This window comes from Sinocyclocheilus grahami, unplaced genomic scaffold (assembly GCF_001515645.1).
Source record: "Sinocyclocheilus grahami isolate Dianchi unplaced genomic scaffold, SAMN03320097.WGS_v1.1 scaffold52.1, whole genome shotgun sequence".
Classification (NCBI taxonomy): domain Eukaryota; kingdom Metazoa; phylum Chordata; class Actinopteri; order Cypriniformes; family Cyprinidae; genus Sinocyclocheilus; species Sinocyclocheilus grahami.
In genome coordinates, this window is record NW_015505231.1 from 841,568 (window position 1) to 855,340 (window position 13,773).

At 34.9% G+C, this 13,773-nt stretch overlaps 1 protein-coding gene across 2 annotated transcripts in view; it reads left to right on the forward strand.

The window, feature by feature from the left end:
- The window catches only part of LOC107583263 (protein shisa-9), a 67,876-nt gene that overhangs the window by 19,510 nt on the left and 34,593 nt on the right, over positions 1–13,773 (forward strand). The gene's annotated exons all lie outside the window — the stretch shown is intronic.

Below are 13,773 nucleotides of genomic sequence, written 5' to 3' on the forward strand. Positions count from 1 at the left end.
CTGCTTTAGAACATTGATTTTGAAACTTGTGAATCCATTAGAATCGATAGAAGACAGTGCACCTCTAGTTTTCTCTTCCTCTTCTCTAAAGCAGCGCAGGCCTCGCCCCCTTTGCTGCCTTTTCCCGAGGGCGGGGTTTATCTGGGTTTATGATGTCACAAACCTGGGAAGTAGTTTGTTGAAGTCCCTACCAGCCGTTTTTGTAGGCATTAAACTGCCAGAATTTTAAAAGACGATATCTCCGTTTGCGTTGAACTTTCAGCTTCGTAACTTTGCAGATATTGTTTATGCTCAAACAGCAGCATTACACACTAACTAACATTAAAAAAGTGAAATCGCAATCAACCACCCCTTTAATATTATGACCAATGACCAAAAAATGGCAGATGGTAAAATTCAATTAAATTTTGTTTATATAACTTCAGAATAAAACATGCTAAATTAAACAATGTTAAATTCTGCCAGTGAATTTCTTATGAATATAATTTTGAATTATAATGTACAGTATTGAAAATTAACATACATTTTGAGATTGCTTAAAGGAATCGTTCACCCAAAAATAAAAATTTGTCAAAAATTTACTCCAAGTTGTAGATGACATTGTTTCTTTTCAGAACATATTTGGTGAAATGTAGCATCACATCACATGTTCACCAACGGATCAATTGCAGTGAATGGGTGCCATCAGAATGAGAGTCCAAACAGCTGATAAAAAAGCATTTCACTTTAAAATATGTTAATTGATGGACTAGAATTGTATGGATTACTTCTGGGTTATTGTGATGTTTTATCAGCTGTTGGACTCTCATTCTGACGGCACCCATTCAGTGAGCAAGTGATGTAATGCTAAATTTATCCAAGTCTGCTCCCATGAAGAAACAAACTCATTTACATATTGGATGGTCTGAGGGTGAGTACATTTTCAGCAAATTTTCATTTTGCGTGAACTATTCCTTTAAGATTACATTTAACATTGTTATCAAATTATCAGTGTTTGTAAAGATTAACTTTAAGTGAGTGCTAGATGATGGCAAAGCTAATCTAAATTAAATGTAAAAATAGGAGAAATGAGCATGCACAATCAAATATCCAATATGAATGAAGGCAACTCTATTGCTCCCTTGAATTTTGAGGTTTGTTTGTACCACATAGTAACGCATGTTAAATTCAACATGAAATCAAAAATATCCTAATATACCTCACTTTGAATGTTACTTTCATCAAACAAATCTATTCCCTCCATTTATTTTTTATTGTTTCACTCAGATTAAGTGAATTGGTTGTGAAGATTTTACATGTTTGACTATGTACTTTGAGGCTGCACTCGTGATGCTTTGGCCAAGCATTTTTTTTGTCTGCGTTTGCTTGTTGACGTAGTATTTTTCTGGCATGAGTTTTTCTGTGCATGTGTGAGAGAGCGAGACTTTGAGGACTTGAAGTGTCAGTCAAAGAATGTTAATTCACAGCCAAATAGCATCTATGAATGTTTATCTGTGTATGTGTGAATCACAGGACATTTTAGTGTAGGCCTATTACAGTTTTACAGACCTGATATGAGCTGACAGGTGTAGCTAAGCACAGCTAAACATCACATATAACACAGGGAACAAGAAAGAGAAAGGCATAAATGCTAATTCTATGCAGTGTGCATAATCTTTTGATTTATGTAGGGTATGTGCGCCAGCCATTATTCAGATACGATGTTAGAGACATGTGGTCATGTGATCACAGGAGGTCATTGTGATGCTGGGATGTAGATTTAGATATTCTGGATTCCACAGCAGAGACCATACATTTATTTCTTTATTATATATATATATATATATATATATAAAATGTACATTAAGGCAATGCATCTAGTGTTTTATTCCTCCTGGGTCTTTCAATCCACCAAACTTGGCACAGTCCTTCAGGCTGTTTTGACTATGCTTTTGTTTTCTCTAACTGATTGACTGTATGGTTTATTTACACACCCAAACAAGGAACAACATTTGCATGTTTACTTATTCAGTGTATTGTTTACATGAATTAAAAAAAGTGAGTCCTAATTAGATCAACAGTCCTAGATACATAAATGTGTGAGCTTTTAGATTGCAAAAGAAAAATATAAATGGCATACATTATTAATAACAGTAATTCATTTTAATTTTTTTAAATATTTATGTAGCACATTCTATTTTTATTGCTGCAGTGCACTGATTACTTATTAATATTAAAGTCAATAAGACTAATTAAGTTAAAATTACAAATAAATCTTGTAAATCAGTAATTGGGCCCTTATATAAAATATAAAATATTATAATACACACACACACACACACACACACACATAATGTGTTTGACACATACATATATACAATATATATATATATATATATATATATATACATACATAGAGTGTACCGCATACATGGATTTTGTCGCACACAGAACCGCTCGCGTTTGAACTCACGTGACTTACTGCATGCTCTATTTCACGTCCTCCACATTCCTAACCCAAGACCGTCGGGTTACTTATTACTGATATCAATCCAAATTGGGTCAAATCAAGTCAGCTTCCTAACCCAACAGTCTCAACCGAGCATTTGGATTGAAACAATTACTAGCGTGTTTTAAATGTGTAGGCTATAAAAAAGTGCACAGTGTATGTTTTTGCTAAATCGCTTGCAAATTTAAGATTCTTGTTAGGTCATATACGGTATCACATATGCCTTTTCCCGAGGGCGGGGTTTATCTGGGTTTATGATGTCACAAACCTGGGAAGTAGTTTGTTGAAGTCCCTACCAGCCGTTTTTGTAGGCATTAAACTGCCAGAATTTTAAAAGACGATATCTCCGTTTGCGTTGAACTTTCAGCTTCGTAACTTTGCAGATATTGTTTATGCTCAAACAGCAGCATTACACACTAACTAACATTAAAAAAGTGAAATCGCAATCAACCACCCCTTTAATATTATGACCAATGACCAAAAAATGGCAGATGGTAAAATTCAATTAAATTTTGTTTATATAACTTCAGAATAAAACATGCTAAATTAAACAATGTTAAATTCTGCCAGTGAATTTCTTATGAATATAATTTTGAATTATAATGTACAGTATTGAAAATTAACATACATTTTGAGATTGCTTAAAGGAATCGTTCACCCAAAAATAAAAATTTGTCAAAAATTTACTCCAAGTTGTAGATGACATTGTTTCTTTTCAGAACATATTTGGTGAAATGTAGCATCACATCACATGTTCACCAACGGATCAATTGCAGTGAATGGGTGCCATCAGAATGAGAGTCCAAACAGCTGATAAAAAAGCATTTCACTTTAAAATATGTTAATTGATGGACTAGAATTGTATGGATTACTTCTGGGTTATTGTGATGTTTTATCAGCTGTTGGACTCTCATTCTGACGGCACCCATTCAGTGAGCAAGTGATGTAATGCTAAATTTATTCAAGTCTGCTCCCATGAAGAAACAAACTCATTTACATATTGGATGGTCTGAGGGTGAGTACATTTTCAGCAAATTTTCATTTTGCGTGAACTATTCCTTTAAGATTACATTTAACATTGTTATCAAATTATCAGTGTTTGTAAAGATTAACTTTAAGTGAGTGCTAGATGATGGCAAAGCTAATCTAAATTAAATGTAAAAATAGGAGAAATGAGCATGCACAATCAAATATCCAATATGAATGAAGGCAACTCTATTGCTCCCTTGAATTTTGAGGTTTGTTTGTACCACATAGTAACGCATGTTAAATTCAACATGAAATCAAAAATATCCTAATATACCTCACTTTGAATGTTACTTTCATCAAACAAATCTATTCCCTCCATTTATTTTTTATTGTTTCACTCAGATTAAGTGAATTGGTTGTGAAGATTTTACATGTTTGACTATGTACTTTGAGGCTGCACTCGTGATGCTTTGGCCAAGCATTTTTTTTGTCTGCGTTTGCTTGTTGACGTAGTATTTTTCTGGCATGAGTTTTTCTGTGCATGTGTGAGAGAGCGAGACTTTGAGGACTTGAAGTGTCAGTCAAAGAATGTTAATTCACAGCCAAATAGCATCTATGAATGTTTATCTGTGTATGTGTGAATCACAGGACATTTTAGTGTAGGCCTATTACAGTTTTACAGACCTGATATGAGCTGACAGGTGTAGCTAAGCACAGCTAAACATCACATATAACACAGGGAACAAGAAAGAGAAAGGCATAAATGCTAATTCTATGCAGTGTGCATAATCTTTTGATTTATGTAGGGTATGTGCGCCAGCCATTATTCAGATACGATGTTAGAGACATGTGGTCATGTGATCACAGGAGGTCATTGTGATGCTGGGATGTAGATTTAGATATTCTGGATTCCACAGCAGAGACCATACATTTATTTCTTTATTATATATATATATATATATATATATAAAATGTACATTAAGGCAATGCATCTAGTGTTTTATTCCTCCTGGGTCTTTCAATCCACCAAACTTGGCACAGTCCTTCAGGCTGTTTTGACTATGCTTTTGTTTTCTCTAACTGATTGACTGTATGGTTTATTTACACACCCAAACAAGGAACAACATTTGCATGTTTACTTATTCAGTGTATTGTTTACATGAATTAAAAAAAGTGAGTCCTAATTAGATCAACAGTCCTAGATACATAAATGTGTGAGCTTTTAGATTGCAAAAGAAAAATATAAATGGCATACATTATTAATAACAGTAATTCATTTTAATTTTTTTAAATATTTATGTAGCACATTCTATTTCCATGCATGATTGGTACATTTCTGCTGTACCAAAGCAGAACAGGCACATTAGCCAAAGAAAATGACATTTTAGCAATATTTATTTTTGTTTGCCAATAATTATGTATACGTGTTTGTGTATACGTGTATATAAATATATACATTTTGATTTATATATATATATACACGTGTGTGTGTGTATATATATATATATATATATATATATATATATACATACATAGAGTGTACCGCATACATGGATTTTGTCGCACACAGAACCGCTCGCGTTTGAACTCACGTGACTTACTGCATGCTCTATTTCACGTCCTCCACATTCCTAACCCAAGACCGTCGGGTTACTTATTACTGATATCAACCCAAATTGGGTCAAATCAAGTCAGCTTCCTAACCCAACAGTCTCAACCGAGCATTTGGATTGAAACAATTACTAGCGTGTTTTAAATGTGTAGGCTATAAAAAAGTGCACAGTGTATGTTTTTGCTAAATCGCTTGCAAATTTAAGATTCTTGTTAGGTCATATACGGTATCACATAATATAGGTACCCCTTAGTTTCAAAATACTTACAGTAGAAATTATTTTTAATTTTACAGGTTGTTACCCCTTTGTTCTCCAAACGTTGCATATTATTACCTTATACCTACACAGAGGTAGGCTACTGAATAGGCACACTACAATAATAAATAAAAAAAAGACTGTAAATTCTGTTTACTGACGCAGTACGTTGCGGGTTTTTATCTAAAGCGTTACCGAATCATCCTACTTTTGGTTGTGTATTTCTGTGTGTGATAACTTAGCATCCATGTTTAATTGTATATCTACACACAAGCTCTACTTTGCAGCATATGTTCACAAGCTGGGTGTGTGTGTGTGTGTGTGTGTGTTTGATGCATCGCAGTGACGTCAGTCATTTAGCTTTGCCCTGAAGCCTCATCTGTTCTGGAAAGTGCTGTGTGTGTGTGTGTGTGTGTTTGCATTCCTAGTGACATTTGCATGAGTGTGTGGCAGAATGGGGGAAGCCTTTTGTGATGTTTTCATTCAGATAATGATGTGAGATGAAATAAAGGAATCTGATACAAGGGATATATTTACATGGGCTGAAAATCTGACCACAGTAAAGCAGTAATCTGCAAGCAGCATTATCAGAATAGAAAAAGTCATATATGGAAGAAGCATAACTGAATGAATCACATTCACTTTTGAATGACACCTCACTCTGTTTATGATGACAAAGGCCTGGAATAAGTACAACATGTGAACACAAACTTCTCCATATTACACACTGTTGCATTCCGAAATGTGTCCAAAGTAGTTGCAGCTTTTTATCTCATAATTCTGACTTTTTTCCTCAGAAATGTGAGTTTTCATAATTCTTAGTTTACATCTTGCAATTTTATCTTTTTTCCCTTGTAAATCAGACTTTACATTTTGCATTTTTTCATGAGTAAAAAATAAAAAGGTAATTGCAGCATTTGATTTTGATTGTAACTTGTTTCTCACACTTTTTTCACAATTGAGGGCTCACAATTCAAGCATATCTTCATCAGAATGTATATACATTTTTTATTGTCAGTTTATATCTTGCAATTCTAAATGATCTTGCAATTCTCATAGTTGCAAGAAAAAACTCCAAATTACCATTTCATTTTTAAGCTTCCATACATTTGTGTCTGCTTTTAGTATACAGTATTTCTGGTCATTTTGCATCACATACAGCAAACTGCATGATGATTATTACAATTAAAATAGCAATAAAAGCAATAAATTAAAGATAAAATAAAATGTAAATAATTTATTAAAACATTTAAAATAGAGATTATATAATAAATTAAATGATTTGAAATTCTATAAGACATTATAATATTTAATTCAATAAATTAAATTAAAAAGCAACACAATTATAATTATTATAAATAATTGGTAAACCTTTACAATAAGGTTTCATGGTAACACTTTATTTTAAGGTGTCCTTGTTACACATGTTACACGTACTTACTATTATAATAACAATATGCATAATTAAATGCAAGTAACCCTACGCCAAACCCTAATCCTAACCCTAACCATATAGTAAGTACGTGTAGTTAATTAATATTACTCAGTACTTAAATGTGTATTTACACTGTAACAAGGACACCTTAAAATAACGTGTAACGAGTTTCATTTGTTAACATGAACTGACAATGAACAATGTCTATATAGCATTTAGCAGTCTTAGATAATGATAATGTCAAGATTTACTAATACATTATTAAAATCAAAATGTGTGCCTATTAACATTATTTAGTGAGCAATTGTATTTTTATTAACCTATGCTTAACCTATATATTAACTTATACTGTAACAAATGTATTGCTTATTGTTACTTAAAGTAAAGCCAGTAATGTTAAATAATGGGACCTTACTATAAAGTGTTTCTGAATAATTTAACAAAAAATGTATTAAATTGTTAAATATTAAATATAAAATTAATTTATGCAGCACATTGCTTTTCCAGGCTTAACGTGTTTTATGCAAATAGGAATATAAATGCAACAGAGCTTCAACCTGTATAAACAGCTAAACAGGAATATTGTTTTATTATAATAAGATGAATAGTGTTTGCAGTGCTTATAAACCCTGGCTGCTGACGCACACAGACAGACAGACAGACACACATGCACGCACACACACATATAAATACACCCCCTTCTGCATTTTGGGACTGTACTTGGCAGCTGTCAGATTCATTATAATTCGAGAGAGGGATCATAGACAGAAAGGGATCTGTTTTTTAGAAGAAGAATGACATGAGACTACAAACGACTGCATTCGTGTGCAGATAACAGCAGAAAGACAGACACAGAGAGACGAGGACAGGCTGCTGGAAAATAGACCTATGATCATGACATTTGAGCGACTTGTGCTGTCTGCTGAACTGTGAGCGTGTGTATGTGTGTTTGAGATGCCTGTGCCAATTCCAATAGGTGATCCATATCAGTTCATCCACCAAAATGTCTACACACACAAACGTCCCCAGGGACAGAACTGTGTGTGTGTGTGTAAATTTCAGTACCTTGAGGTTTGAAGTAGTGCTCATGAATAATCTGACCAAGTGTTTTCAGGGTGTTTCTCAGCTGGACACCTTGAAAAAGACAAAAAAGAAAAGCTCAAATTGTGATTGTGTCTCCATGTAAAGAATATCAAGGACAAAATCACAGATGTAGTTGGTTGTACATATTTAGCATAACTTTTCTAAGCAATCAGACTTATTTTCACATTAATGGACAATAAAATCGGTGAAAACATCACATATACATACATATCTCCTTCTGCTAAATTATTTTTAACATTTGAGGGTTGAAATGATGAGGGTTGTCCATTTTTCAAAATTTCTCCACAATGTCTCAAGTTTAGTTAATAAGCAGAGGGTCTATAAATTTCCAGGAGTCTGCAGACAGTATCTGCTGCTGTTAGGAGTTATTGAGTTTCTACAAAAAAAACAGTCAGGAGGGGAAGGATGTCAAACTTCATTGCTTTTCCGTTATCCAGCAAATCTTCTCTTCCCGTTAATAGATTACTAAAACAGATATGTGCACTGACATCTGAATGATTTTATATCCAAGCAGACAACCGTGAACAAGACCACATGATTTCTCCTGAAATGGGTTGGGGGGGAACTAAAAGGTCTCTTTTACTCAGATTAGTGTGCAAAGACACACACACAGTCTCTGGTTTGCTGCTAAACATATCTGAGGCTCTTTGTAGTGTGTCAGGCACATCAGGACCAAACCTTTCCCCTACTGTGATATCGCTAATGGCTAATGCACCAGAAACACACACAAGCACACATATTTCCACACACACAAACATACACATACAGTCTCTCTCACTGGAGCAGCATTAGCCCTGTGGCTAACCGGGCCACTCTGAACCATCTGCCTCGCTAGCTCAAAGTTTCAACTAACTGATTCCCAATGCATGACGAGATTAAAAACAAAACTCTGTGCTGAAATGTATTTCAATGTTATGGATGCTTTAAACGTTACTGTTAATAAAGTGAGTGGCTGTTATCAGAATTGTGTGATGTAAACTCTGAACCGTGAGAAACAAAATTTTAATTATGAGATAAAAATTCACAATGATCTTTTTAAATTTTTTATTCCGTGGTGGAAACAGGGTTCCATAAAAAGATGCATCATAACCAAAGCTAAATTATTTTAATTATCAATGAAGTCGTTTGAGCTGAAAGAACTAAAGATCACTGATCTTCTTTGCTAGCAGGTTAATTAGCTGAAATGCATCCTATATGAGATACAACATAAACAATCTTAAACTTGGACACCCTGAAGCAAACAGCGAATTTGAACAGTTGCATGCTAGTCTAAATGCATAACTCACACTGTTCACACACTCACATTGCAGTAACAACATGCTACACATGATGCAATATCCTAAACAGTCTACAAAATATGGAAATTGAATTCAAAATCATTATTAATTCACAACACAGTAACTTAGACCCATTATATGCTGTTAGTATCACAGCTAGGAGAGTTTTGACTTTGTATTGCATGCTTTTACAGTATGTTTAAAATATATTTTAATCAATAAAATAACAAATCTATAATTAAAAAAAAAACTGGAAAATTGTTGGTGTGCTACTGTTTGACATTTTCAGTTTATCAATAATATAATGATAAAATAATGAATTTGACAATGAAACATTGACTAAAATTAAGAGATTTTTGTCAAACTGAATAAAAAATGTGTCACTGAAACATAAGCTGGTCTAAACTGGTCTGAGAATTTTTCCTATCATGGCAGTTGCTACATTGATTAGGAGGGAGTCTAGCGTATAGGCCTACGAGTTCTTGTCAAAGTGCTCCCAACCGAGTCTTAAAGTGAGTTTAGGAGCCAGTTGGGGGCACTTAAGACTGATTTGGGACGCCTGCAGTTAGTCTTTCCACCTGTGATTACCACTGGAGCGCCTTAATGGGAATTTTTCTGAACAGTAACAGTTTAATTAAAGACCACATGTTTCTGTAATGAAAAGGGAACGTGTTGAGAGAACATCAGCAAGATTGGAAATCTCTCATATAACTTCTTCTAATACACTCTCACGCAATCCAGTCCAGCATATGTATGGCCAATCAGAAATTCATTCATCACACACATTAACACCCCTAGAAGTTAAGACCATCAGCATGATTAACGATCATTTTCTATCAATAAATAGCTGAATGATGGTTGATTGCTGCTCTGTTCTGAAGTATAAAATCTGTCCGTAGGTGAAAAACAGATTAAGTCGTTTAAAATATTTAATTGCGAAACAGAACAGCAAGTGAACACAGCTGGGAGCAGATGAATGGAGCATATGTGTAGATGTTTCTCAGATTGCATGTATACATGTGCTCCTTACATGTGATCACGACATAAGAAACATTCTCCTGAGAGCAACCGTGAAAGACTAACATGTGATTTGAGATGCATTTAAAGATCATGTTGCCACATTCCTACAACCTTGAGCCACCAGAGATCAATCAAAGTGTTTGGTTTAGGTCTAGCACAATGCAAATTTAAGATCAATAACCGACATGTCAGTTTTGTTTTAAATACACATTTCCAACTACATTTTTCGATGGAAATCTGCATTAAAATTCTTCACTACGAACAAATTGTGGCCACTGATTATTCTGAACGATGACTAAAAGTACTCTACTGCCTCTTTTCCGGCTCACAACCCTTTTTAATAATCGAATCAGTTGAAAAGAACATACATTTTAGTTAACCAATTTTGTTGCTGAAAGAGAATTTTCTAAACTGATATTAATGTTTAATTACTTTGCAGTTTGTGGAATTTCTCTTAAATATATGGATTAGATGAAATAAAACCACTGTTGCTTGTGGTCAAAGTATATGGCTGCACATTTGAGTTGGGGAATAAATTTGATTGTTATTTTGATTGTTAAGGTAATTGCGACTTTTTATCTCACAATTTTGACTTTTTTCTCAGAATTGCGAGTTTATATCTCGCAATTCTGACTTTTTTCCTCATAATTGTGAGATATAAACCTCCAACTGCAAAGTTATAAGGTCCAGTTCTGAGGGGGAAAATATATATTTTTTCAGAATCGCAAGTTTATTGCAAGTTTTTATCTCACATCTTTTTTTTGACATGTAAACTCGCTATTCTAAGTTTATATTGCACAATTCTGATTAAAAAGTAGGAATGGCGAGTTTATATCTCACAATTCTGATTGTATAACTCGCCGTTGTGAGTTTATATCATGCAATTTTGAGTAAAAAAAGTCCTTTATCTCAAAATATCTCAAAATTATAAATTGACTTAAGAAACAAAACCACATGAATCATTTAGATTTTGTCAGAAAAAAGTATCTTTAATAAGAATGTATTTTGTCTCGCCGCACTAAGTTTAAATGTGAAAAATCTGCCAGTGCAGTAAAACAAAATTAAATGCACTTATGTTTATGAAACAATATATGAAAACAAGTAAACAAGAACAAGAAAATATATTATATAACAAGAAAATATATCTATACACACACACGCACGCACGCACACACACACACACACACACACACACAAGTAAACAAGAACAAGAAAATATATTATATAACAAGAAAATACACACACACACACACACGCACGCACGCACACACACACACACACACACACACACACACACACACACACACACACACACACACACACAATATTATACAGTTAAAATCAGCCTTTTAAAATTACTACTCTTTCTTTTTAAAAAAGTAATATAATAATGTAGACTGTTTAAATTACCTGATTGTTCTAACATACTTTACCTTCACAATTGCCTGAGTGTAAAATAAGCTATCTTCAGGTCCACCAAAGGCCAGGATATATGATATGGCTCGCTAGAGGAACAGGAAGTTTGTAGACAGCCCTCGTCCTGTGTGGCCTATACTGGCTTTGAGGAGACAGTAGAAATGATTCACAGGGCAGCACATCAGTCGAGCATACAGCAGAGAGCTGGCCGGAGCCGAGTGCCTTGTTCTCCTGGTCGTTATCATGAAAGAGACAGACCCTTCTTGTATGCCTTAGCCCAGCGATCCTGGCAACTGTTGCTTTAGAAATGTCCCAAGATTCCATCCTGCCCTGAATCTCAGCCTGTGGAATAGAGAATGTTGAGACAATGATGTCACAAGGGAAATAACGGAACCTTGAAGAGCAGCCGAGCAGAATAATTTTGAATTGCACTGGAATCAGGTCCCACTTGCGCTTTCTGTGCACCTACACAATTTTAATGCAGCCACCGAAGCACTTGCCAGTAGGGGATGGATGAATTGAGAGGGTTGGTTGTTAGTTAAGTATTATAGACATTATGCCTTGAGAGTTCAGATATGGCTCAGTACTGGACAATCGGTGAAGGTTACGGTCAATGAAGCTACCAGTGAAGGCTTTGAATATATTCTGAAGGTGAGAACAGGAATTAGTGAACAAAGGAAGGGACAGAGCCAGAGCCAATGTTCTTCGAAAGCATAGTGTAGACCGAATTACATAAAAAAAAGAAAGAATTGATTTGAAATACAGAATAATTAATAAGAATAATATTTGAATACAAAAGGCACAAATGAGTGCAAAGAAGTAAATAAAACAAAATTGTAATATATAAATAAACAAACCCGTATATGGTGCTTGGTGACAATGACATCTATCTTTAAAATTCTCATACTATATGAATGATTTCTGTTTAAAAATGGAATATGATGCAATCTAACTTTAAACCGACTCTTCATCTCGTCACGTAGTTGCTGCTGATGTGTCCTTCAGTGAGAATAGAGGCCACAGGTGTCGCCAACCTGATCTCATGATGAAAACGTACCTGTGGGAGCTTTTTCGCAAGATGCAAAATACATACCAATAAGTACATATACTGTAACTGCAGTTTCCAACAGAAATGAATACTAGAGGTGGTAAAACAGTGAGCACTTTTAATAATTTTTGTACACAGTCATGATTACAGCTCCACACTGTATGTTTCTCTTTCCGGACGTAACAAGCATGCTCGGTAGCTCAGCCGGCTCAGCCTTAGGTTGCGAAATCCTTGGGTACAAATCCCTTGAAAAACATGACTCATGATGAAAAAGATTAAAGATGAGAGATCTAAAAACAAGCTAAAACGGCATGCTTGCGATTGTGTCACATTCACTTTTGTTCATACTATCGGGTAGGTTTAGGTGTAGCAAAACGTCACGGAGCATTAGAGTTATAGCGTCACTCAATTGACATTTCAAGTCCGAACTGCGGCGACACGTACAAAACCAACATCGCATAAAATGGACCAAATGTAGGCCTATGTTCATCTGTTCCGGGAAAAAAAAAATGAACCAGCCATTCAGTGGACATTTTAACATTGAATATGTCACGAAACGTACATGGCGCTATGTATTTCGTGTCTTGTAAGAAAGTTCCCACAGGTACGTTTTCATCATGAGATCAGGCTCGGTGTCGCACATAAACCGAATAGATATTGTCAGGTTTGCGGGGTTTAACTTTCTTGGACTCAAGGGAATGTATACTGTCTATTACCTGTCTATGCCCTAATTCGCAATAGACCCTTCGGACTCGGAGGGAGCTTGATTGACAGGTAATCTGACCAATCATAATGCAGAATCCATCATTTTGTCCGTCAAACAAATCAGACTGTAGAGTAGATTAACTTCAGTGGACTGAAACTTGAAAAATGAAGTGTATTGACGTCTTTCTATGGTTGAAATTTTCTGATGTTCATTCATGTTTATTTCATGTTTTAAGTAAATATGAAAAGATGATCGGTTCATGTGCCACTTGTGAACTGAGGTGCGGGTGACGGGCGGGTTTTTGCGAAGGGTCAATTGAACATGTAGACCTACATTTATGTATTGATTCAGGTCATTGCTGTGTTAATAGTGAAAGTGTTGCAGAAATGCTAGAAACCGTTCTGTTCACTTACACTAATGTGATCTAGCTGTAATTCGCTTT